The sequence below is a fragment of the Heptranchias perlo genome, chromosome 15, assembly GCF_035084215.1.
Source record: "Heptranchias perlo isolate sHepPer1 chromosome 15, sHepPer1.hap1, whole genome shotgun sequence".
Classification (NCBI taxonomy): domain Eukaryota; kingdom Metazoa; phylum Chordata; class Chondrichthyes; order Hexanchiformes; family Hexanchidae; genus Heptranchias; species Heptranchias perlo.
Genome location: NC_090339.1, coordinates 65,104,747 through 65,129,468, shown reverse-complemented (window position 1 = coordinate 65,129,468; position 24,722 = coordinate 65,104,747).

The window sequence follows — 24,722 nt, the reverse complement described above, 5'->3', positions numbered from 1 at the left end:
GTACTGAGGGAGTGCTCCACTGTCAGAGGGTCAGTACTGAGGGAGTGCTCCACTGTCAGAGGGTCAGTACTGAGGGAGTGCTCCACTGTCAGAGGGGCAGTACTGAGGGAGGGCTCCACTGTCAGAGGGGCAGTACTGAGGGAGTGCTGCACTGTCGGAGGGTCAGTACTGAGGGAGTGCTGCACTGTTGGAGGGTCAGTACTGAGGGAGTGCTCCACTGTCAGAGGGTCAGTACTGAGGGAGTGCTCCACTGTCAGAGGGTCAGTACTGAGGGAGTGCTTCACTGTCAGAGGGTCAGTACTGAGGGAGTGCTGCACTGTCGGAGGGGCAGTACTGAGGGAGTGCTCCACTGTCAGAGGGTCAGTACTGAGGGAGTGCTCCACTGTCAGAGGGTCAGTACTGAGGGAGTGCTCCACTGTCAGAGGGGCAGTACTGAGGGAGGGCTCCACTGTCAGAGGGGCAGTACTGAGGGAGTGCTGCACTGTCGGAGGGTCAGTACTGAGGGAGCACTGCACTGTTGGAGGGTCAGTACTGAGGGAGTGCTGCACTGTCGGAGGGTCAGTACTGAGGGAGTGCTGCACTGTCGGAGGGGCAGTACTGAGGGAGCGCTGCACTGTCGGAGGGTCAGTACTGAGGGAGTGCTGCACTGTCGGAGGGTCAATACTGAGGGAGTGCTGCACTGTCGGAGGGTCAGTACTGAGGGAGTGCTGCACTGTCGGAGGGTCAGTACTGAGGGAGTGCTGCACTGTCGGAGGGTCAGTACTGAGGAAGCGCTGCCCTGTTGGAGGGTCAGTAATGAGGGAGTGCTGCACTGTCGGAGGGTCAGTACTGAGGAAGCGCTGCCCTGTTGGAGGGTCAGTACTGAGGAAGCGCTGCCCTGTTGGAGGGTCAGTAATGAGGGAGTGCTGCACTGTCGGAGGTGCCGTCTTTTAGATGAGACATTAAACCGAGGCCCTGTCTGCCCTCTCAGGTGGACGTAAAAGATCCCATGACACTATTTCGAAGAAGAAAAGGGGAGTTCTCCCTGGTGTCCTGGCCAATATTTATCCCTCAACCAACATCACTAAAACAGATTATTTGGTTATTTATTTAATTGGTTTTTGTGGGACCTGCTGCGCACAAATTGGCCGCCATTCCTACATTATAACAGTGGCTACACTTCAAAATACTCCATTGGCTGTAAAGCGCTTTGGGACGTCCTGAGGTTGTGAAACACAAATCTGTTTGTTCTTTTTTTGAACTCTGATAATTCCAGATCATGCAATGGTTTTCCAACAGATGTTTTTCTCCAAACTGTCGGCAATTCAGAGAATTTCCATTGAAGAAACACTGACTGGAATTTTATGGAAATAATCTTCAGAACATTGACCTGGGTATCAGTATACCCTCCGTATACTAACACTGATATCAATATACCCTCCGTATACTAACACTGATATCAGTATACCCTCCGTATACTAACACTGATATCAATATACCCTCCGTATACTAACACTGATATCAGTATACCCTCCGTATGCTAACACTGATATCAGTATACCCTCTGTATATTAACACTGATATCAGTATACCCTCCGTATACTAACACTGATATCAGTATACCCTCCGTATACTAACACTGATATCAATATACCCTCCGTATACTAACACTGATATCAGTATACCCTCCGTATATTAACACTGATATCAATATACCCTCCGTATACTAACACTGATATCAGTATACCCTCCGTATACTAACACTGATATCAGTATACCCTCCGTATACTAACACTGATATCAGTATACCCTCTGTATACTAACACTGATATCAGTATACCCTCCGTATACTAACACTGATATCAGTATACCCTCTGTATATTAACACTGGTACCAATATACCCTCCATACATTAACACCCCCGTGAGGGCCCCTCCAAAGACTTGTTATGACCATCCAGCTCAACCTGCTCCTTTCTGAACTATGGCTGTCAAAGGACCGATGTGCTGCTACTGCCTCCGATCCTCGCTCACCCCCCAAAAAAGGAGCAGGTGCTTCCCCTTTCCCCCCCATACCCCCCTGCCCCCCCCCCCCCGCAACCCAGAACATCGCGAGGAATGCACTGGGAGCAATATTTAAACATCCATCCAGGAGGCCTTGAGTTCTCGTGTGAGCTCAGCTCATTTGAGCACCTGAGGAGCAGCAGTTCCCGTCTCCACCACACTGGGACCCCATGATCCTCCCCAGAAGACCATCAGAAAGCACGGAGCAGTAGAACACTATTCAACCACAATATCAACAACTATTTGCATTTATATAGCGCCTTTACCGTAGTAAAACATCCCAAGGTGCTTCACAGGAGCGATTATCAAACAAAATTTGACACCGAGCCACATAAGGAGATGTTAGGATGGGTGATCAAAAGCTTGGTCAAAGAGGTAGGTTTTAAGGAGCATCTTAAAGGAGGAGAGGGAGGTGGAGAGGCGGAGAGGTTTAGGGAGGGAATTCCAGAGCTTAGGGGCCAGGCAGCTGAAGGCACTGCCGCCAATGGTGGAGCGATGGAAATCGGGGATGCGCAAGAGGCCAGAATTGGAGGAGCGCAGAGATCTCGGAGGGTTGTTGGGCTGGAGGAGGTTACAGAGATAGGGAGGGGCGAGGCCACGGAGGGATTTGAAAACAAGAATGAGAATTTTAAATTCAAGGCATTGGCAGACCGGGAGCCATATGAACATAAGAAATAGGAGCAGGAGTCGGCCATACGGCCCCTCGAGCCTGCTCCACCATTCAATCAGATCATGGCTGATCTTCGACCTCAACTCCACTTTCCCACCCGATCCCCACATCCCTCGATTTCCCTAGAGTCAGAAAATCTATTAATCTCAGTCTTGAATATATTCAGGAATATATCCACAGCCCTCTGGGGTAGAGAATTCCAAAGATTCACAACCCTCTGAGTGAACAGATTTTTCCTCAGCTCGGTCCTAAATGGCCGACCCCTTATCTTGAGTCTATGACCTCTAGTTCTAGACTCTCAGTCATGGGAAACAGTCTCTCAGCATCTACCCTGTCAAGTCCTCTAAGAATTTTATATATTTCAATGTTTCAATGTGATCACCTCTCATTCTTCTGAACTCCAGAGAGTATAGGCCCATTCTACTCAACGGCTCCTCATAGGACAACCCTCTCAATCCAGGAATCAATCTAATGAACCTTCGTTGCACCCTCTCTAAGGCAATGTTTTGTCAGGGAGCACAGGGTGATGGGTGAACGGGACTTGGTGTGAGTTAGGATACGGGCAGCAGAGTTTTGGATGAGCTGAAGTTTATGGAGGGTGGACAATGGGAGGCCGGCCAGGAGATCTTCCTTTGGCATCCTTTGGTATTAAGGGATATGGGCCAAAGGCAGGTATATGGAGTTAGATCACAGATCAGCCATGATCTTATCAAATGGCAGAGCAGGCACGAGGGGCTGAATGGCCTACTCCCGTTCCTATGTTCCTATCTGCAGTTCGCCTGCCAAATTCAAATGCCAAATTTCTCTTCCAAAAGACAGCACCTCCGACAGTGCAGCATTCCCTCAGTACTGACACTCCGACAGTGCGGCGCTCCCTCAGTACTGACCCTCCGACAGTGCAGCGCTCCCTCAGTACTAACCCTCCGACAGTGCAGCGCTCCCTCAGTACTGACCCTCCGACAGTGCAGCGCTCCCTCAGTACTGACCCTCCGACAGTGCAGCGCTCCCTCAGTACTGACCCTCCGACAGTGCAGCGCTCCCTCAGTACTGACCCTCCGACAGTGCAGCGCTCCCTCAGTACTGACCCTCCGACAGTGCAGCGCTCCCTCAGTACTGACCCTCCGACAGTGCAGCGCTCCCTCAGTACTGACCCCCCGACAGTGCAGCGCTCCCTCAGTACTGACCCTCCGACAGTGCAGCGCTCCCTCAGTACTGACCCTCCGACAGTGCAGCGCTCCCTCAGTACTGACCCTCCGACAGTGCAGCGCTCCCTCAGTACTGACCCTCCGACAGTGCAGCGCTCCCTCAGCACTGACCCCCCGACAGTGCAGCGCTCCCTCAGTACTGACCCTCTGACAGTGCAGCGCTCCCTCAGTACTGCCCCTCCGACAGTGCAGCGCTCCCTCAGTACCGACCCTCCGACAGTGCAGCGCTCCCTCAGTACTGCCCCTCCGACAGTGCAGCACTCCCTCAGTACTGCCCCTCCGACAGTGCAGCGCTCCCTCAGTAATGACCCTCCGACAGTGCAGCGCTCCCTCAGTACTGACCCTCCGACAGTGCAGTGCTCCCTCAGTACTGACCCTCCGACAGTGCAGCACTCCCTCAGTACTGACCCTCCGACAGTGCAGCGCTCCCTCAGTACTGACCCTCCGACAGTGCAGTGCTCCCTCAGTACTGACCCTCCGACAGTGCAGCGCTCCCTCAGTACTGACCCTCCGACAGTGCTCAAGTCACTGGAGTGAGATTTGAACCCATGACCTTCTGACTCAGAACTGAGGCAGGATGACACATTCGGACTGTAAATAAAATTTAATTTCATCTCCTTTACAGTTCTCTTGTAGCCTCTCTTGTTAACATAATTATCAGGTGCCTCAATGTTACCAATTTAGGAAAGGAAACAGTGGAGAGCAGGCCCAGTTGCTTTGTTTCTTGTACGGTATCTGAGCACCAATACTGGCACTACTGTCGTCTACGTATTAACACTGGCATTTATATAGCACCTTTCACATCCTCAGGATGTCCTAAAGTGCTTCACGGCCACTTTTGAAGTGTAGTCACTGTTGCAATGTATGGAAAAACAGCAGCAATTTGCGCACAGCAAGATCCCACAAACCGGAAATTAAATGAAGGAGCAGAAAATCTGTGTTTTCGGTTGAGCAAAGGACACTGGAAGAACTCCCTACTCTTGTTCAAATGGTGCCATTGGATCTTTCACATCTGGATCACAGACTTAACATCTGGTTTAACGTCTCATCAGAAAGGAGACAATGGAGTACTCCCTCAGTAATGCTACTCAGTAAGTATCGGTGGAGATTATGCGAACTCCACTATCTAGAAGGACGTGAGCAGCAGGCACATGGGAACAACACCACCTGCACGTTCCCCTCCAAGTCACACACCATCCCGACTTGGAAATATATCGCCGTTCCTTTATCGTCTCTGGGTCAAAATCCTGGAACTCCCTTCCTAACAGCACGCAAGTCCCAGAGTGGGCTTTGAACCCACATAATGATGACTCAGAACCAAAAGTGCAGCCCACTGAGTCAAGCTGTGCAGATTCAAACAACTTTGCAAGTAAAGAACAATCAAATGAAAGGACTGAAAGATGCTCAATAAAATGATCCGAAAATCAGGTTTGCAAATTGCTAACTGTGTTATTTAGAAACTTAAGCCAACAACTAAAGAAAAGAAAGAACGTGCATTTCTACAGCGTCTTTCACAACCTCAGGATGTCCCAGAGTGCTTTACAGCCAATGAAGTACTTTTGAAGTGTAGTCACTGTTGTAATGCAGGAAACACGGCAGCCAATTTGCGCACAGCAAGATCCCACAAACAGCAATGAGATAATGACCAGATAATCTGTTTTAGAATCTGTTGATTAAGGGATAAATATTGGCCAGGTCGCTGGGGAGAACTCCCCTGCTTTTCTTCGAAATAGTGCCGTGCAATCTTTTGCATCCACGGAGCCTCGGTTTAACGTCCCATCTGAAAGTCGGCGCCTCCGACAGTGCAACACTCCTTCAGTGCTGACCCTCCGACAGTGCAGCATTCCCTCAGTACTGACCCTCGGACAGTGCAGCATTCCCTCAGTACGGACCCTCCGACAGTCCAGCATTCCCTCAGTACTGACCCTCGGACAGTGCAGCATTCCCTCAGTACGGACCCTCCGACAGTCCAGCATTCCCTCAGTACTGACCCTCGGACAGTGCAGCATTCCCTCAGTACGGACCCTCCGACAGTCCAGCATTCCTTCAGTACTGACCCTCCGACAGTGCAGCATTCCCTCAGTACTGACCCTCCGACAGTGCAGCATTCCCTCAGTACTGACCCTCCGACAGTGCAGTGCTCCCTCAGTCCTGCACTGGAGAGTCAGCTTCGATGGTATGAAAATGGGGAGAGATGTATTACGGGCAGCTGATCCGATATCATCCATTTTACATCATTGCCCAAAGTCAAAATTAATCTTGTTTCTTTTTTATTCGTTCATGGGATGTGGGCGTTGCTGTCGAGGCCGGCATTTATTGCCCATCCCTAATTGCCCTTGAGAAGGTGGTGGTGAGCCGCCTTCTTGAACCGCTGCAGTCCGTGTGGTGAAGGTTCTCCCACAGTGCTGTTAGGAAGGGAGATCCAGGATTTTGACCCAACGACGATGAAGGAACGGCCGATATATTTCCAAGTCGGGATGGTGTGTGACTTGGAGGGGAACGTGCAGGTGGTGTTGTTCCCACAAGCCTGCTGCTCTTGTCCTTCTAGGAACATAGGAACAGGAGTAGGCCATTCAGCCCCTCGTGCCTGCTCCGCCATTTGATAAGATCTTGGCTGATCTGTGATCTAACTCCATATACCCGCCTTTGGCCCATATCCCTTAATACCTTTCGTTGCCAAAAAGCTATCAATCTCAGATTTAAATTTAGCAATTGAGCTAGTATCAATTGCCCTTTGCGGAAGAGAGTTCCAAACTTCTACCACCCTTTGTGTGTAGAAATGTTTTCTAATCTCGCTCCTGAAAGGTCTGGCTCTAATTTTTAGACTGTGCCCCCTACTCCTAAAATCCCCAACCAGCGGAAATAGTTTCTCTCTATCCACCCTATCTGTTCCCCTTATTATCTTATAAACTTCGATCAGATCACCCCTTAACCTTCGAAACTCCAGAGAATACAACCCCAATTTGTGTAATCTCTCCTCGTAACTTAACCCTTGAAGTCCGGGTATCATTCTAGTAAACCTACGCTGCTCTCCCTCCAAGGCCAATATGTCCTTCCGAAGGTGCGGTGCCCAGAACTGCTCACAGTACTCCAGGTGCGGTCTAACCAGGGTTTTGTATAGCTGCAGCATAACTTCTGCCCCCTTGTACTCTCGTCCTCTAGATATAAAGGCCAGCATTCCATTAGCCTTCTTGATTATTTTCTGCACCTGTTCATGACACTTCAATGATCGATGTACCTGAACCCCTAAGTCCCTTTGGACATCCACAGTTTTTAACTGTTTACCATTTAGAAAGTACCCTGTTCTATCCTTTTTTGATCCAAAGTGGAATTCAATGTAGGCAAATGATCACATTTGCCTACATTGAATTCCATTTGCCACAGTTTTGCCCATTCACCTAATCGATCAATATCGCTTTGTAATTTTATGTTCTCATCTACACTGCTTACAATGCCACCAATCTTTGTGTCATCGGCAAACTTAGATATGAGACTTTCTTTTTTTTTCATGGGATGTGGGCGTCGCTGGCGAGGCCGGCATTTATTGCTCATCCCTAATTGCCCTTGAGAAGGTGGTGGTGAGCCGCCTTCTTGAACCGCTGCAGTCCGTGTGGTGACGGTTCTCCCACTGTGCTGTTAGGAAGGGAGTTCCAGGATTTTGACCCAGCAACGATGAAGGAACGGCGATATATTTCCAAGTCGGGATGGTGTGTGACTTGGAGGGGAACGTGCAGGTGGTGTTGTTCCCATGTGCCTGCTGCCCTTGTCCTTCTAGGTGGTAGAGGTCGCAGGTTTGGGAGGTGCTGTCAAAGAAGCCTTGGCGAGTTGCTGCAGTGCATCCTGTGGATGGTACACACTGCAGCCACAGTGCGCCGGTGGTGAAGGGAGTGAATGTTTAGGGTGTTGGATGGGGTGCCAATCAAGCGGGCTGCTTTATCTTGGATGGTGTCGAGCTTCTTGAGTGTTGTTGGAGCTGCACTCATCCAGGCAAGTGGAGAGTATTCCATCACACTCCTGACTTGTGCCTTGTAGATGGTGGAAAGGCTTTGTGGAGTCAGGAGGTGAGTCACTCGCCGCAGAATACCCAGCCTCTGACCTGCTCTTGTAGCCACAGTATTTATATGGCTGGTCCAGTTAAGTTTCTGGTCAATGGTGACCCCCAGGATGTTGATGGTGGGGGATTCGGCGATGGTAATGCCGTTGAATGTGAAGGGGAGGTGGTTAGACTCTCTCTTGTTGGAGATGATCATTGCCTGGCACTTGTTTGGTGCGAATGTTACTTGCCATTTATCAGCCCTAGCCTGGATGTTGCCCAGGTCTTGCTGCATGCGGGCTCAGACTGCTTCATTAATTGAGGGGTTGCGAATGGAACTGAACACTGTGCAATCATCAGCGAACATCCCCATTTCTGACCTTATGATGGAGGGAAGGTCATTGATGAAGCAGCTGAAGATGGTTGGGCCTAGGACACTGCCCTGAGGAACTCCCGCAGCAATGTCCTGGGGCTGAGATGATTGGCCTCCAACAACCACTACCATCTTCCTTTGTGCTAGGTATGACTCCAGCCACTGGAGAGTTTTCCCCCTGATTCCCATTGACTTCAATTTTACTAGGGCTCCTTAGTGCCACACTCGGTCAAATGCTGCCTTGATGTCAAGGGCAGTCACTCTCACCTCAGCTCTGGAATTCAGCTCTTTTGTCCATGTTTGGACCAAGGCTGTAATGAGGTCTGGAGCCGAGTGGTCCTGGCGGAACCCAAACTGAGCATCGGTGAGCATGTTATTGGTGAGTAAGTGCCGCTTGATAGCACTGTCGACGACACCTTCCATCACTTTGCTGATGATTGAGAGTAGACTGATGGGGCGGTAATTGGCCAGATCGGATTTGTCCTGCTTTTTGTGGACAGTACATAGCTGGGCAATTTTCCACATTGTCGGGTAGATGCCAGTGTTGTAGCTGTACTGGAACAGCTTGGCTAGAGGTGCGGCTAGTTCTGGAGCACAAGTCTTCAGCACTACAGCTGGGATGTTGTCGGGGCCCATAGCCTTTGCTGTATCCAGTGCACTCAGCCGTTTCTTGATATCACGTGGAGTGAATCGAATTGGCTGAAGACTGGCTTCTGTGATGGTGGGGATATCGGGAGGAGGCTGAGATGGATCATCCACTCGGCACTTCTTTTGCATCGTTGATGAAGATCGATCGCTCTGATTGGTCAACAATCCATTATCATTGAATCATGTGATTACCGGGATGGTAGAAGGCGAATGAAATGGACCTCAGTCTTTTTTTATTTCTTGCAATTCCTTTGTCCCTAACGTCCAGCCAAACGATGTAAGCAGGAACCTGAATTGCAGCCCCTGGGGCGACTCTCGGGTGGCCGAGCGGGTGCGTGGAGGGCGGGGCCTCCTAAAATGTCGGAATCCCGGAGCGGGTTCAGAGCTCGGCTCCAACCCGCTGACTTCCGGGTTCCCCAGTGACGTGTTCGGGTGCGCGCACAGCTCCCGAATGTGTGACTCCCACCGGCAATTAAAGCTGGCGGGATGCTGCTTTCGATAGTTAGGTAGATACGTGAGGTACTTGAGACACCTCATTGAGTGGAGATTTTGGCAATTTTGAAGGATCCTCAGCGTGTTCCCCGTGCTGTGGGAAACACTCCCTGTTGGAGCAGACGTGTTTCACCAGCAGCCAGTGGGAGAGGCAAAGGATTATTTGACAGTTGAGGGGAAAACCTCATTTATTGCAGCAGGGCACTCTGTCACTTCAGACAAAGTTCTGGCTGCAACACCTATATCTTTCCACTCAAAATTATTAATTTATACCCTAAACTCTGCTGTGCAAACACATTTACCTGCTTTGCGGACCCCCTCAAACTCACACCGTCAAGATGGAGGGGCACCATAGCTGCATTCATCACTTCATCCGAGGATGAGCAACATCACCAGCCTCGCCAGGCACGATGTCCACCTCCGCCACGTGGAGCTCCACAACACAGTGCTGCACCACAGGCACCTGCACAAAATAGTCCCGCAACTACACATACACCCACTGGAGGGTGACCCAATGGGTGGCATCAAATGTGGGTGCTCATGGTGAACCTCATGAAAGGGACTGATTACACAAGCCAGTCAAGAATGGCCAAGACGTGGCAATAGTGACGACAATAATAATATTTAATGTGCTATGAACAAAAATCAAATATAAATAAAAAACATGACAAACCGTCAAACCCCCTTGTGCATCCCCTTTGTGCTCACAAAACCTTTGCCTTACGCTTCCTACTACTCATATGTGGTGCCTCCCCTGTGGCTGCAGCAGAGGTAGTGGCAGGTTACTCTTGGTCATGCCCTGACCCATTAGATGCTTTGGGCCGATGCCCTCTGGGTTTCAGTGCCCGTGAGGGCCCCTCCAAAGACTGCTCCACCTGCACCTGTGCAGGGCCAGACTCGGCCACCTGAAGAGGAGGCACCATTGCGGGTACTGGTTGAGAGGGGGGGCAACGGGTGAGACTTGGGAGCGCTTTGAGTGGCATCCCCACTTCCATGTTTCCTTTCGCCATCATCCCTCTCCTGGGCCAGGCCCACATCACTCCTACCACCCTGCTGGATGACAGTTTGGAGGACATGTGAGAAGCCTTGTAAGGCCAGTGCCAGAGTATCTGTCTGCCTGTTTAAGGCGGCAGAAAGTTGCTCACCCTGAGTCCGAAGGGCCGTTGTCAGGGCCTCAATGGACTCATTGGTGAGCCGTGCTTGAAGCTCCATGGAGGCTAACCTTCCCTTCATCGCAGACATTCCCGCACTTACCCGTGACACTATCTCAGAGATGCCCTCATGTTCCTGAGACAGTATCTCAGAGATTCCCTCCTGTACCTGTGCCACCATTCCACTCATGCAGGAGTTGGACTCCTCCATCCTCTGCGCGATTGTGGAGAGTGCGCGTGGCACCTGTTCCAGCACCTCGCAAATGTGCTGCTGCCCCTCGATCATTCTCCTTTTAAAGGATGGCCCCCAGGGTTCAGCATCTGCGTCCAGCTGAGCAGAGCCTGGAGAGGAGTGCTCCCACCAACGCGGACACTCCACAGCTGCCCCTGCCACCAGTGTCTGCTCGTGCTCACATGTGTGGTGACTCACCATGTGAGGCCCCAACTAACCGAGGATGGGAACCCACTGAGGTGTGAGTATCTGCGGTGGTGGATGGCTCGCTCAGATGTGACGGTGCCCCCTCAGAGGCCAGCAGGTCCTCTGAGGAATCACCCTCCGCCGTCACGGAAGTTGCTGAAGGCCCTGTAAGAGAACAGAAGGCAATATTAAGCATGATGATAGCTGTTGAGGTGCTGAAGATGGCAAGGCATGTTAACATCATTTTCTATTGTGAGTGCTGAATGTTAAAGTTCTGTCACCAGCCGTTTGTCGGGTGGCAGTCTCGGCGTCCCCGACGGACAGGCACTCGAGGGTACGGCTCAGTTCAAGAGCCTCCTGCTCCGCGTCTGTGAGGACGACCTGATGTTACAGCCCCTCTCCGGTCTTCGCCCTCTCCCTGCATTCTGGGCTCTCTTCTCCTATAAGGGGAGAAAGTAGAGAGGCGTGAGTGAGGGATGGTGACGCAGCCAACCGCTGAATGCATTGGTTTGGGTGAGGTTGACCGTGAAAGAGATGCATCAGAGGGTGAGTATGAGACAGAGCCATGAGATTGTATGAGGATTGGGTTGAGTGGTAGTGGTGGGATGAGTACTGGGGAGGTGAGGAAGTGCAGGTAAGTTGAGGATGAGGTTTGAGTGGGTGTGAGGAGTGATGTGATAGAGTAGTGTTGGCAGTGCAGGAGGAGTTGTGGGGTGGGGGCGGTGATGTGGAAGACGGAGTGTAGGGGAATGAGTAAGTTACTCACTTTGACTGACCTAGTTAGGTCATTGAAGTGCTTCCTGCACTGGATCCATGTGCGGGAGATGTTGCTGCTGCTGGTGACCTCCTCCGCCACCTTGAGCCAGGCCTTCTCGGTGGCAGAGGCAGGCCACTTCCTCCCGCCCGCCGGGGAGAAAGTATCCCTCCTCCTCCTCACCCCATCCAGTAAGACCTGAAGTGAGGCATCGGTAAATCTGGGAGCAGCCTTTCCCCTGGGCTGCTCCATTCTGCTCTTTTGGTTGCTGCAGGAACAGCATTGGAGGACTGCCCCTTTAAATAGGGCTCCTCCAGCTGACAGCCTGTGATGCGGGTGCGCAGTCCGCCCGCTGCGCAGGTTGATGACGGGAAACCCGGAAGCCGCGGTAAGTGGCTTCAATTTACCCGCGATCGTGTGAGGAATGGACGGATTTCACTGGGCGCCCAGTCGCGCCCCCCACTGCCAACCCGCCTCCCTGGTAATATCGGGGCCCTGGTCTCAGACCCACAGCTGCAGTGTAACTGCACCCTAAATATCAGCTGAACACCGATATAATGATGGGGTCAATGGCCTGTGATGGAGATATGTGAGGAATCCCACCATCAGACAGTGGACAAGGTGATGTCGATCTGCAGATTCCAAGTCGGCCAGTGTCTGGGTTAGAATTGCTGGGATACAATTATGATCGCCAACTCTGGTGGGACGTATTCCTGGAGGTTTCATCACATGACCTCCCATCTCCAATATTTTTAGAACTAAATAAATGAAAGTGCTCAAAGAAAATGGGAAAAATGCACAATATTTTTTTAACGCCTCTGTGATTTTTCTCCCCCGGGTGTTGCTCGCAGCAGCGGCCAGGAAATTAACCTTCACTTCCTGGGGACTCCAGGACAATCCTGGAGGGTTGGCAACCACTGGATACAATGATTGAATATTACCTGCAGAAAATGGACAAGAATTGCAAAGGACAGAGTTGCAGGCTTTATCTGGTTAAAGGATTGGCGATCCCAGGCAGCGGAGGCACTCAGGTCAAGGCCTCCCTGTACATGGATGACGTCGCCGTCTTCTGCTCGGATCAGCTCGGTCCGCAGATTGATGAGCATCTGCGACCAGTTCGAACTGGCCTCGGGGGCCAGGGTAAATCGTAGCAAGAGCGAGGCCATGTTCTTTGGGAACTGGACCGACCGATCCTTTGTCCCCTTCACCGTCAGGTCAGATTACCTGAAGGTGCTGGGGATCTGGTTCGGGGGGGCCGGGGCGTGCACCAAAAACTGGGAGGAGCGTATTTCCAAGGTTAAGCAGAAACTGGGACTGTGGGATCGACGATCCCTCTCGATCGTGGGCAAGAACCTGGTCATCAGGTGCGAGGTGCTCTCGGTGTTGCTGTACGTGGCGCAGGTCTGGCCCATACCTCGCTCCTGCGCCGCGACAGTCACCCGAGCCATCTTCCGCTTTGTCTGGAGATCAAAAATGGACCGGGTCCGCAGGGACACGATGTACAAATCTCCAGAGAAAGGGGGGAAAGGCGTGCCCAACGTGGCCCTCATCCTGATGGCCACCTTTGTGTGCGGCTGCATCAAGCTGTGCGTAGACCCTCGGTACACAAACACAAAGTGTCACTACGTGCTGAGGTTCTACCTGTCCCCGGTGTTGAGAAGGATGGGCCTGGCCACGCTGCCACCGAACGCTCCGTCCAGTTGGACCGTTCCGCCCCACCTGTCCTTTGTGGAAAAGTTTATGCAGGAAAACACCTTTGACCACAAGGCGATCAGCAAGTGGTCCGCACGTAACGTCCTCGAGACCCTGCGGGAAAAGGAGATGGTGGATCCTGTCGGTTGGTTCCCCGAGCAGACTGTCAATGTCATTTGGCAGAACGCCTCATCGCCAGAGCTTTCAAACAAGCACCAAGACCGAGCTTGGCTGGTGGTGAGAAGGGCCCTTCCCGTCAGATCCTTCATGTACTCCCGGACTCTCAGCGCCACCGCGCGCTGTCCCAGAGGAGGCTGCGGTGGAGACGAGACCGTCACCCATCTCCTTCTGGAATGTTCCTTTGCAAAGAAGGTCTGGAGAGAGATGCAGTGGTATCTGTCCAGGTTCGTCCCGAGCAGTTCCGTAACACAGGATTCTGTGCTCTACGGGCTGTTCCCGGGGACGCACACTGAGACAGACATCAACTGCTGCTGGAAGACCATCAACTCGGTGAAAGGCGCCCTTTGGTCTGCCCGAAACTTGCTGGTCTTCCAGTGCACGGAGCTGTCCTCGACCGAGTGTTGCAGACTGGCACATTCCAAGGTCCAGGACTACGTGCTCAGGGACGCACTGAGGATGGGTGCGGCCGCCGCAAAGGCTCTGTGGGGAAAGGCAACCATTTAAAGCCTTCCCGCCATTGTAAACCGAGGGGCTGCAATCAGGAAAACCCCCCTCGGGCAGAATGTAAAATTCAAATTGCTGTAATGTACCTGTAATGAATCTGAAATGGACCAGAAATGAATCTGTAAGCAATAATCTGTGTTGAGTATGATGCAATGAGACACCCTAGAGTGTCATGAACTGTAATTATGTCCAATGTGTTCATTGAACTGTACTTGACGTAACCTGCAAATTGTATAATCTGTATTGTGTACGTTTGGAATGTGACATGACAACTGTATTGTAAGTACTGCTGCAAATTTTATGAATAAAGTATATTTTTTGGAAAAAAAAATCTGGTTAAAGGATTGATCCCATACATTGTCACCCTGTGTCAAAGCCAACAACTTGTGTAGAACTGCGTTCTGTGTGTTATCAACAGACCGTGTCTGAGCACACATTGAACATTGCTGGGTCATTGTCTGTCTCGATGGAAGTGAGTGGAACTGGCAAAAGTATAAACTGTCTTGAATATCGAGTGGGGCTGCTCACATTTATCAGCATCGATGAAATAAACAGAATATAGAGTTTGGAAGCTTTGATTACCAACTAATTCAGTGTATATTCCATTGACACAAATACTTAGATCTTCATTGCTTATCAATGATGCAATCAAGTCAGTCGTTGTGGGTTTCAATATCTGCTCGCTACAAATCCTCTCGATCAGCACCATCACTAGAGTCAGTGGGGAAAATACCTGAGAGCATTCTGAGATAGAGGGCCCTGTATCCTGCTTCCTGCCAATTCTTAGATGCTTATGTACTTTCTGGGCTGCACAATGGGGAGATTTGGTTGCCGGCCATCTTGATCACAGTTGGATCTTTTCATTTGGCGATTATTGAGCTGAGGTTTGGACAATCGAAAGTGAATTCAAAGCCAATCCCCATCCATTGTTTCCAATTACATCACCACTGATTTGGAGGAACAAAATGATTATATTTTTATAATAGCTTGAAGATGGCACCTCTGACAGTGCAGCACTCCCTCAATACCACCCCTCCAACAGTGCAACAGTCCCTCAGTACCAACCCTCCGACAGTGGAGCACTCCCTCAGTACTGACCCTCCGACAGTGCAGCGCTCCCTCAGTACTGACCCTCCTACAATGCAGCACTCTGTCAATACTGACCCTCCGACAGTGCAACAGTCCCTCAGTACCAACCCTCCGACAGTGGAGCACTCCCTCAGTACTGACCCTCCGACAGTGCAGCACTCCCCCAGTACTGACCCTCCGACAGTGCAGCGCTCCCTCAGTACTGACCCTCCGACAGTGCAGCACTCCCTCAGTACTGACCCTCCGACAGTGCAGCGCTCCCTCAGTACTGACCCTCCGACAGTGCAGCGTTCCCTCAGTACTGACCCTCCGACAGTGCAGCATTCCCTCAGTACTGACCCTCTGACAGTGCAGCACTCTCTCAGTACAGACCCTCCGACAGTGCGGCACTCCCTCAGTGCTGACCCTCAGACAGCGCAGCACTCCCTCAGTACTGACCCTCCGACAGTGCAGCACTCCCTCAGTGCTGACCCTCAGACAGTGCAGCACTCCCTCAGTACTGACCCTCCGACAGTGCAGCACTCCCTCAGTACAGACCCTCCGACAGTGCAGCACTCCCTCAGTACTGACCCTCCGACAGTGCAGCACTCCCTCAGTACTGACCCTCCGACAGTGCAGCACTCCCTCAGTGCTGACCCTCAGACAGTGCAGCGCTCCCTCATTACTGGCAATAAAACAGATTATCTGGTCATTACCACATTGCTGTTTGTGGGATGTTGCTGTGCACAAATTGGCTGCTGCGTTTCCTACATTACAACAGTGACTACACTGCAAACGTACTTTATTGGCTGTAAATTGCTTTGGAAAGTCCTGAGCACATGAAAGGCGCAATATAAATGCAAATTCTTTCCTTACTGGGTTTCAGTCCTGTAACAGGGTGACACCCACAGCACTGAGTGTCAGATTCTGGAGTGGGACTTGAGCCTACGGATGTCTGACTCAGAGGCCAGAAGACTCTCGGCTGAGACACGCGAACAGCTTGCAAGTTGCAAATGTAAAAGTCAGATGTCCCTACGCAGGTTATATAAATGTCTGAGTTCAACAAATATATTTACACATTATTGTTTAGACCAGTAGCAAACAATGACACACCACTCCCAGTAATGATGATCACAAATGTTCGAAACACTGATTTTGCTTTTCATTTGATTTGAGCTTAAGTGAGTTGGTGCTGACGTATAATAATCATGGAAACACAAAATAAATATTTAAAATTGTCTTTTTTAACATTGCTGGGTGTGATAAGGTGTATCAACCAATCAGATATTTCGAAAGGTTGCAGAGACAGGAGATGTAAAAATGTGAATAGATTTAAGATATGAATTCTGTAGGTCAAACCAGGCCGCAAAGTGGTTGGTTTTTATTTTCCTCTCTCTCTCGTTCTGTCTCTCTGTTTTATTTCTCTCTCTCTTTCTGCCATTCTGTTTCTCACTCCCTGTGTCTCTGTCTTTTCTGTTTTCTGTATTTCTTTCTCTCCGTTTTTCTCTCTTTCTCTACCTCAATTGCGCCCTCTCTCTGTCTCTCTCTTTCTGCCTCTCCAAAAAAAATTCTGTTTGCACAAAGCACGTTTATATTCGGAGTGAGAAAGCACTGTCCGATCGATTAGGGCTCAAATTTTTTAAATAATTGAAAGTAATTAAAGATAAAGCTGTAGTTTTGAAGAATAAAAACCTGCATTTAATCTTTGTGCTGTTGATACAATGACATGTTCCTCCTTGTTGAGAAAGCGTTGTTTGCTTTCCTGATGTTGGTGATTCTGAGTGTTCCACATCACGAGCACAGCACTGAGTCGGGATAAAGCACAGCGACAGCGTGACTGACTGTGAACTATATGTACAATCAGATACAAATATGAGGATTAAATACAGGAGAAGATGAAATGAAATGGGTTGTATGTTCCAGTGAGGCCATTGGTTTTAGATGTATTTTAGGGTACAGTAGCATAGTGGTTATGTTACTGGACGAGTAATCCAGAGGCCTGGACTAATAATCCAGAGTTATGAGTTCAAATCCCGCCATGGCAGCTGGGAATTTAAATTCAATTAATTAAATAAAATCCGGAATTTAAAAAAAACTAGTATCAGTGATGATGGCCATGAAACGACCGGATTGTTGTAAAAACCCATTTGGTTCACTAATGTCCTTTAGGGAAGGAAGCCTGCCGTCCTTACCCGGTCTGGCCTATATCTGACTCCAAACCCACAGCAATGTGGTTGATTATTAATTGGCCTCTGAAATGGCCCAGCAAGCCACTCAGTTGTACAATCTCGCGAAAAAAAGTCGTAATAAGAATAAAACCGGACGGACCACCCGGCATCGGACCACTGGGCACCGGACACAACAAAGGCAAACCAAGCCCAGTCGACCCTGCAAGGTCCTCCTCACTAACATCTGGGGACTTGTGCCAAAATTGGGAGAGCTGTCCCACAGACCAGTCAAGCAATAGCCTGACATAGCCATACTCACAGAATCATACCTTTCAGCCAATGTCCCAGACTCTTCCATCACCATCCCTGGGTATGTCCTGTCCCACCGGCAGGACAGACCTATCAGAGGTGGCGGTACAGTGATATACAGTCAGGAGGGAGTGTCCCTGGGAGTCCTCAGCATTGACTCTGGACCCCATGAAATCTCATGGCATCAGGTCAAACATGGGCAAGGAAACCTCCTGCTGATTACCACCCACTGCCCTCCCTCAGCTGATGAATCAGTCCTCCTCCATGTTCAGTAACATTTGGAGGATGCACTGAGGGTAGCAAGGACACAGAATGTACTCTGGGTGGGGGACTTCAATGTCCATCACCAAGAGTGGCTCGGTAGCACCATTACTGACCAAGCTGGCCGAGTCCTGAAGGACATAGCTGCCAGACTGGACCTGTGGCAGGTGATGAGCGAACCAACACGAGGGAAAAACTTACTCGACCTCGTCCTCACCAATCTACCTGTCGCAGATGCATCTGTCCATGACAGTATTGGTCGGAGGAACCACCGCACAGTCCTTGTGCAGATGAAGTCCCGTCTTCGCACTGAGGACACCATCCAACATTTTGTGTGGCACTACCACCGTGCTAAATGGGATAGATTCAGAATGGATCTAGCAGCTCAAAACTGGGCATCCATGAGGCGCTGTGGGCCATCAGCAGCAGCAGAATTGTATTCCAGCACAATCTGTAACCTCATGGCCCGGCATATTCCTCACTCTACCATTACCAACAAGCCAGGGGATCAACCCTGGTTCAATGAGGAGTGTAGAAGAGCATGCCAGGAGCAGCACCAGGCGTACCTAAATTGAGGTTCCAACCTGGTGAAGCTACGACACAGGACTACATGCATGCTAAACAGCGGAAGCAACATGCTATAGACAGAGCTAAGCAATTCCACAACCAACGGATCAGATCAAAGCTCTGCAGTCCTGCCACATCCAGTCGTGAATGGTGGTGGACAATTAAACAACTAACGGGAGGAGGAGGCTCTGCAAACATCCCCATCCTCAATGATGGCGGAGTCCAGCACTTGAGTGCAAAAGACAAGGCTGAAGCGTTTGCAACCATCTTCAGCCAGAAGTGCCGAGTGGATGATCCATCTCAGCCTCCTCCCGATATCCCCACCATCACAGAAGCCAGTCTTCAGCCAATTCGATTCACTCCACGTGATATCAAGAAACGGCTGAGTACACTGGATACAGCAAAGGCTATGGGCCCCGACAACATCCCAGTTGTAGTGCTGAAGACTTGTGCTCCAGAACTAGCTGCACCTCTAGCCAAGCTGTTCCAGTACAGCTACAACACTGGCATCTACCCGACAATGTGGAAGATTGCCCAGGTATGTCCTGTCCACAAAAAACAGGACAAATCCAATCCGGCCAATTACCGCCCCATCAGTCTACTCTCAATCATCAGTGAAATGATGGAAGGTGTCGTCAACAGTGCTATCAAGCGGCACTTACTCACCAATAACCTGCTCACCGTTGCTTAGTATGGACTCCGCCAGGACCACTCGGCTCCAGACCTCATTACAGCCTTGGTCCAAACATGGACAAAAGAGCTGAATTCCAGAGGTAAGGTGAGAGTGACTGCCCTTGACATCAAGGCAGCATTTGACCGAGTGTGGCACCAAGGAGCCCTAGTAAAATTGAAGTCAATGGGAATCAGGGGGGATAACTCTCCAGTGGCTGGAGTCATACCTAGCACAAAGGAAGATGGTAGTGGTTGTTGGAGGCCAATCATCTCAGCCCCAGGGCATTGCTGCAGGAGTTCCTCAGGGCAGTGTCCTAGGCCCAACCATCTTCAGCTGCTTCATCAATGACCTTCCCTCCATCACAAGGTCAGAAATGGGGATGTTCGCTGATGATTGCACAGTGCTCAGTTCCATTCGCAACCCCTCAAATAATGAAGCAGTCCGTGCCCGCATGCAACAAGACCTGGACAACATCCAGGCTTGGGCTGATAAGTGGCAAGTAACATTCACGCCAGATAAGTGCCAGGCAATGACCATCTCCAACAAGAGAGAGTCTAACCATCTCCCCTTGACATTCAATGGCATTACCATCGCCGAATCCCCCACCATCAACATCCTGGGGGGGTCACCATTGACCAGAAACTTAACTGGACCAGCCACATAAATACTGTGGCTACAAGAGCAGGTCAGAGGCTGGGTATTCTGTGGCGAGTGACTCACCTCCTGACTCCCCAAAGCCTTTCCACCATCTACAAGGCACAAGTCAGGAGTGTGATGGAATACTCTCCACTTGCCTGGATGAGTGCAGCTCCAACAACACACAAGAAGCTCGACACCATCCAGGACAAAGCAGCCCGCTTGATTGGCACCCCATCCACCACCCTAAACATTCACTCCCTTCACCTCCGGCGCACTGTGGCTGCAGTGTGTACCATCCACAGGATGCACTGCAGCCACTCGCCAAGGCTTCTTCAACAGCACCTCCCAAACCCGTGACCTCTACCAACTAGAAGGACAAGAGCAGCAGGTACATGGGAACAACACCACCTGCACATTCCCCTTCAAGTCACACACCATCCTGACTTGGAAATATATCGCCGTTCCTTCATCGTTGCTGGGTCAAAATCCTGGAACTCCCTTCCTAACAGCACTGTGGGAGAACCTTCACCACACGGACTGCAGCGGTTCAAGAAGGCGGCTCACCACCACCTTCTCAAGGGCAATTAGGGATGGGCAATAAATGCCGGCCTTGCCAGTGACGCCCACATCCCATGAACGGAAAAAAAATTTTGGTGTTTCGTTTTTTTAATTAGCGAAGGGGCGAGGCCATGGAGTGATTTGAATGTGAGGATGAGAATTTTAAAATTGAGGCATTGGAGGAACAGGAGCCATTGCAGGTCAGCGAGCACAGGGGGTGATGGGATACAGGCAGCAGAGTATTGCAAGGTCTTAAGTTTATGGAGGGAGGAAGTTGGGATGCCGGCCAGGAGAGCATTGGAATATTCGAGTCTGGAGGTAAGAAAAGCATGGATGAGGGTTTCAGCAGCAGATGAGCTGAGGCAGGGTCGGAGACGGGCGATGTTACGGAGGTGGAAGTAGGCGGTCTTGGTGATGGAGCGGATATGTAGTCAGAAGCTCATCTCAGGGTCAAATTAGACGCCAAGGTTGCGAACAGTCTGGTTCAGCCTCAGAGAGTGGCCAGGGAGAGGCATGGAGTCGGAGGTGAGGGAACAGAGTTTGTGGCGGGGACCAAAGACAATGGCTTCGGTCCTCCCAATATTTAATTGAAGGAAATTTCTGCTCATCCATTACTGGATATCAGACAAGCAGTGTGGCAAATCAAAGACAGTGGAGGGGTCGACGGAGGTGATGGTGAGGTAGAGCTGGGTGTCGTCAGCGTTCATGTGGAATCTGATGTTGTGTTTTCAGATGATGTAACTGAGGGGCGGCATGTAGATGAGAAATAGGAGGGGGCCAAGGATAGATCCTTGGGGAACTCCAGAGGTAACAGGGCAGGAGTGGGAAGAGAAGCCAAATAAAGGTAATGCATGTGGTCAAAGTAGGGAACACTTTTTCGAATGTATCCTAGATCAGTCTATTTCTAGTCCAATAAGGAACGAAGCATTACTTGATTTAGTTCTGGGAAATGAGATGGAGCAAATACCTGATGTGAGAGTAGGAGAACAATCAGGAAATAACAACCACAACGCAGTTAGTTTCAATGTAAGAATGAAAAGTCAAAAATAGGGGTGCTGGGTTGGAAAAAAAGCAAAGTTGAGTAAAATGAAAGGGGATGTGGCCCAAATTAATGAGATAGAAAACTTCGGAAACAGGTTAACGGATCAACAGTGGGAAATCCAGAAATACGAGAATATATAGAATACAAAATAAATACATTCTATATGACAAGAGGGTCGGTGCACCAAAGAATAGAGTTCGACAGATAAATAGAGAGATTAAAAATAAACTGAAACTTAAAAGGGAGGGAAATGATAAAGTTAGGGTGAACAATATTGAAGATAATCATGAGCACCATACAAAGTGCAACATGGAGGTGAAAAGGGAGATTAGAACAGCTTAAAAGACTGAAAGGAAATAAGGGCTTTTATAAGAATATAAAAAGTTAAAGAGAGGGATGAAGAAGGGAGTCCAACTGTGCAGCATGAAGTATAGTGGAGATATTAAAGAAATATTTTACATCAGTTTTTACAAGTGATGCTGGAAGTGAGGATGTAGGTGTAGCAGAGAAAGATGTGGAAGAATTTGATAGAGAGAACTGGAGAAAAGGAATTGGTTCTGAAAAATTAACAGAACTTGAAGTGGATCAGCCACTGGGCCCATGGCTCCACCTTGGGCTTGTTGAAAGTAGTCAGAGGGGAAAGTGCAGAGGCACTTAAATCCCCCTTAAATATAGAAATTGTACCTTGTGACTGGAGAGTGGTCAATGTCACATCCTTGTTGAAGGAGGGAGAGCAGGACAAATCGGATAACTACAAACCAATCAATGTCAGTTGTGAACAAATGTTTACGGCAATGCCTGCCATAGGAATGCCTCCTCATCTCCCACAGTAACTTCAGCAGAAGATCAACCGAAACCCCAGGGTAACGGATGTTTACGCTGTTTCTCTGAGATTTATGCTGATTTTCCGTCGAAATCACAGCGAGATTGGAGAATCCCTGGGGGAGTATCACCCCCTGGAATCCATAATTCGAGATAAAATTAGTCAGCATTTAGAAATGCACGGGTTCAAGTTGTGTTTGACAAACCTCATAGAGATTTTTGAGGAAGTGACCAATCGGTGAATAAAATGAGTACAGTAGATGGAGCGTTTATGGATTTTCAGAAGGCATTCGATAAGGTGCCTCACAAGAAGCTGGAAAAGTTCAGACATATGTTATGAGGAAATGTAACAGCACAGATAGAAAGTTGGTTGACAGATGGGACACGAGGAGTTATGGATAAATGGGTGTTGCTCAGACTGGAGAAGAGTTGGAGATGATGTCCCCCAGGGGTCAGTGCTGGGTCCACTCTCGTTCAGGGTGTATATATAGATGATTTGGACTTGGGCATAGAAACAAAGACCCTGAATTTCCTTGGAATCTCTGCTGTTTCACTGCTGTAATTTTGCCGGAAGTACAATGGAAACCCTGTTCATGTACATAAATGGGGCACAGTTAGACCGGCACATGGCAGGAAGTCCCAGGAAATTCTGGGCCATAATCTCAAAATTTGTTGATGACACATTGAGGCAGAATGTAAAGGACTTCAGGAAGACAGACAGTTTAGCAGAGTGGGCAGACATGTGGCAGATACAGTTTAATGTGGATAAGTGTGAGGTAATATATGTTGGGAGAAAAAACCAGTAACTGAAAGACACTGAAGGGCATGGATGAACTGAGAGACACAGGGGATCAAATACATAATCACCAAGAAGGGTAAAAGCAATGGGAAAAGGCCAGAATTTGGGGTTTATAAATCGGGGCATAGAGTATAATGTTGAAGAAGTAAGGATGTATTTGTACAAAACATTGATTAGGCCACAGTTAGAGTACTGGGTGCAGTTTTGGACACCCCATTATAGAAAGGACATTATAACCATAGAGAGCATACAGTGTAGATTCACCAGGATGATGCCAGGGATGGAAACCACAGTTATGAGGAGAGGCTTGAGATACTGGGACTATTCACTGGAGCAGGGAAGGCCAAGAGGAGATTTAATCGAGGTTTTCAAAATTATGAAAAGTTTTGATAGAGTGAATGGGGAAAGATAATTTCCTCTAGTTGGGGAATTGGTTACAATTTAAAATTCTGACTAAGATTTAATATTCTGACGAAGAAAGTGAGGAGGGGGTTAACAGAAATTTCTTTACACAGAGGATTTTTGGAGCATGAAATGCTTTGTCACAGGGAGTGGTTGAGGCAGAGACTATCGCATCTTTTAAGGGAAAATTGGATAACTATTTGAAGCAGAGGCAGACACAGGTCTATGGGGAGAGAGCCGTGTAGTAGGATTAGTTTTAGATTGCAATGGCAAAGAGCCGAAACAGACTCGATGGGTCAAATGGCCTCCTTCTATGCTGGAAACCTCTCTGATTTTTTGGTTCAATTCAACATTAATTCCAATACCATTCTCTCTCCCTACAGCCTTGCAATTTCTTCTGCTTCAAATATTTATCAAAATTTCCTGTGAAATATAAAATGGTTTTGCCTCAACCTTTTCTAATGGCAAAGCATTCCATGCCCCAACGGCTCGCTGTTTGAGAAATGTCTCCTAACCTCTCTCCTCACTCGTAGTCACAATTTTAAAACGGTTACACCCTTCCCCAAGAGACAGGCAAAGGGGGAAATTTAATCTTGTGGCATTGACAATTTTGGTTTCTTTCTTTTATCACTTGTTGTTGACATGTTTAACCATCACCTAGAGAAGTATTTTACACCTGTAATCCCTGCTGGTGCACCCTGATCCTGACATTAAACTTCAAAGCAATCAACTTGCATTTATATAGCACCTTTAGCTTAGAAAGTGTCGCTGGGCGTTTTGTACATTGACGTGAGAGAAACAGGTACCAAGACAAGAAAAGAAAGATTAGATGTGGTGACCTAAAGTTTGGTCGGGGAGATTGTTTTAAAGGATGATCTTAAAAGAGGAGAGAGAGAGATCTGGAGAGGCGGAGGGGATTAGGGAGGGAATTCCCGAGAGTGGGAATGTGTTCATCAGGTTCCATCGATATGAACATTGATCTGTATACAAACTTTACAGCTAATATCATCCATCATGTTTGAAAGCGTCACACTCTGACACACGCCAAACATATGTGCAACACTTGTACCTGATTGGCTCAAATGTTATTTTCATAAAACAGCAACAAATCACAACTGAATAATCTTTTTAAAAAAAATGTATTTAAAAAATAGAAAGAACGGCAGTTATTTCCCGTTGGTTTGTCCTGACCTTGATTCCATCCCTAAACCTCTCCACCTCTCCGCCTCTCTCTCCTCCTTTAAGACGCTCC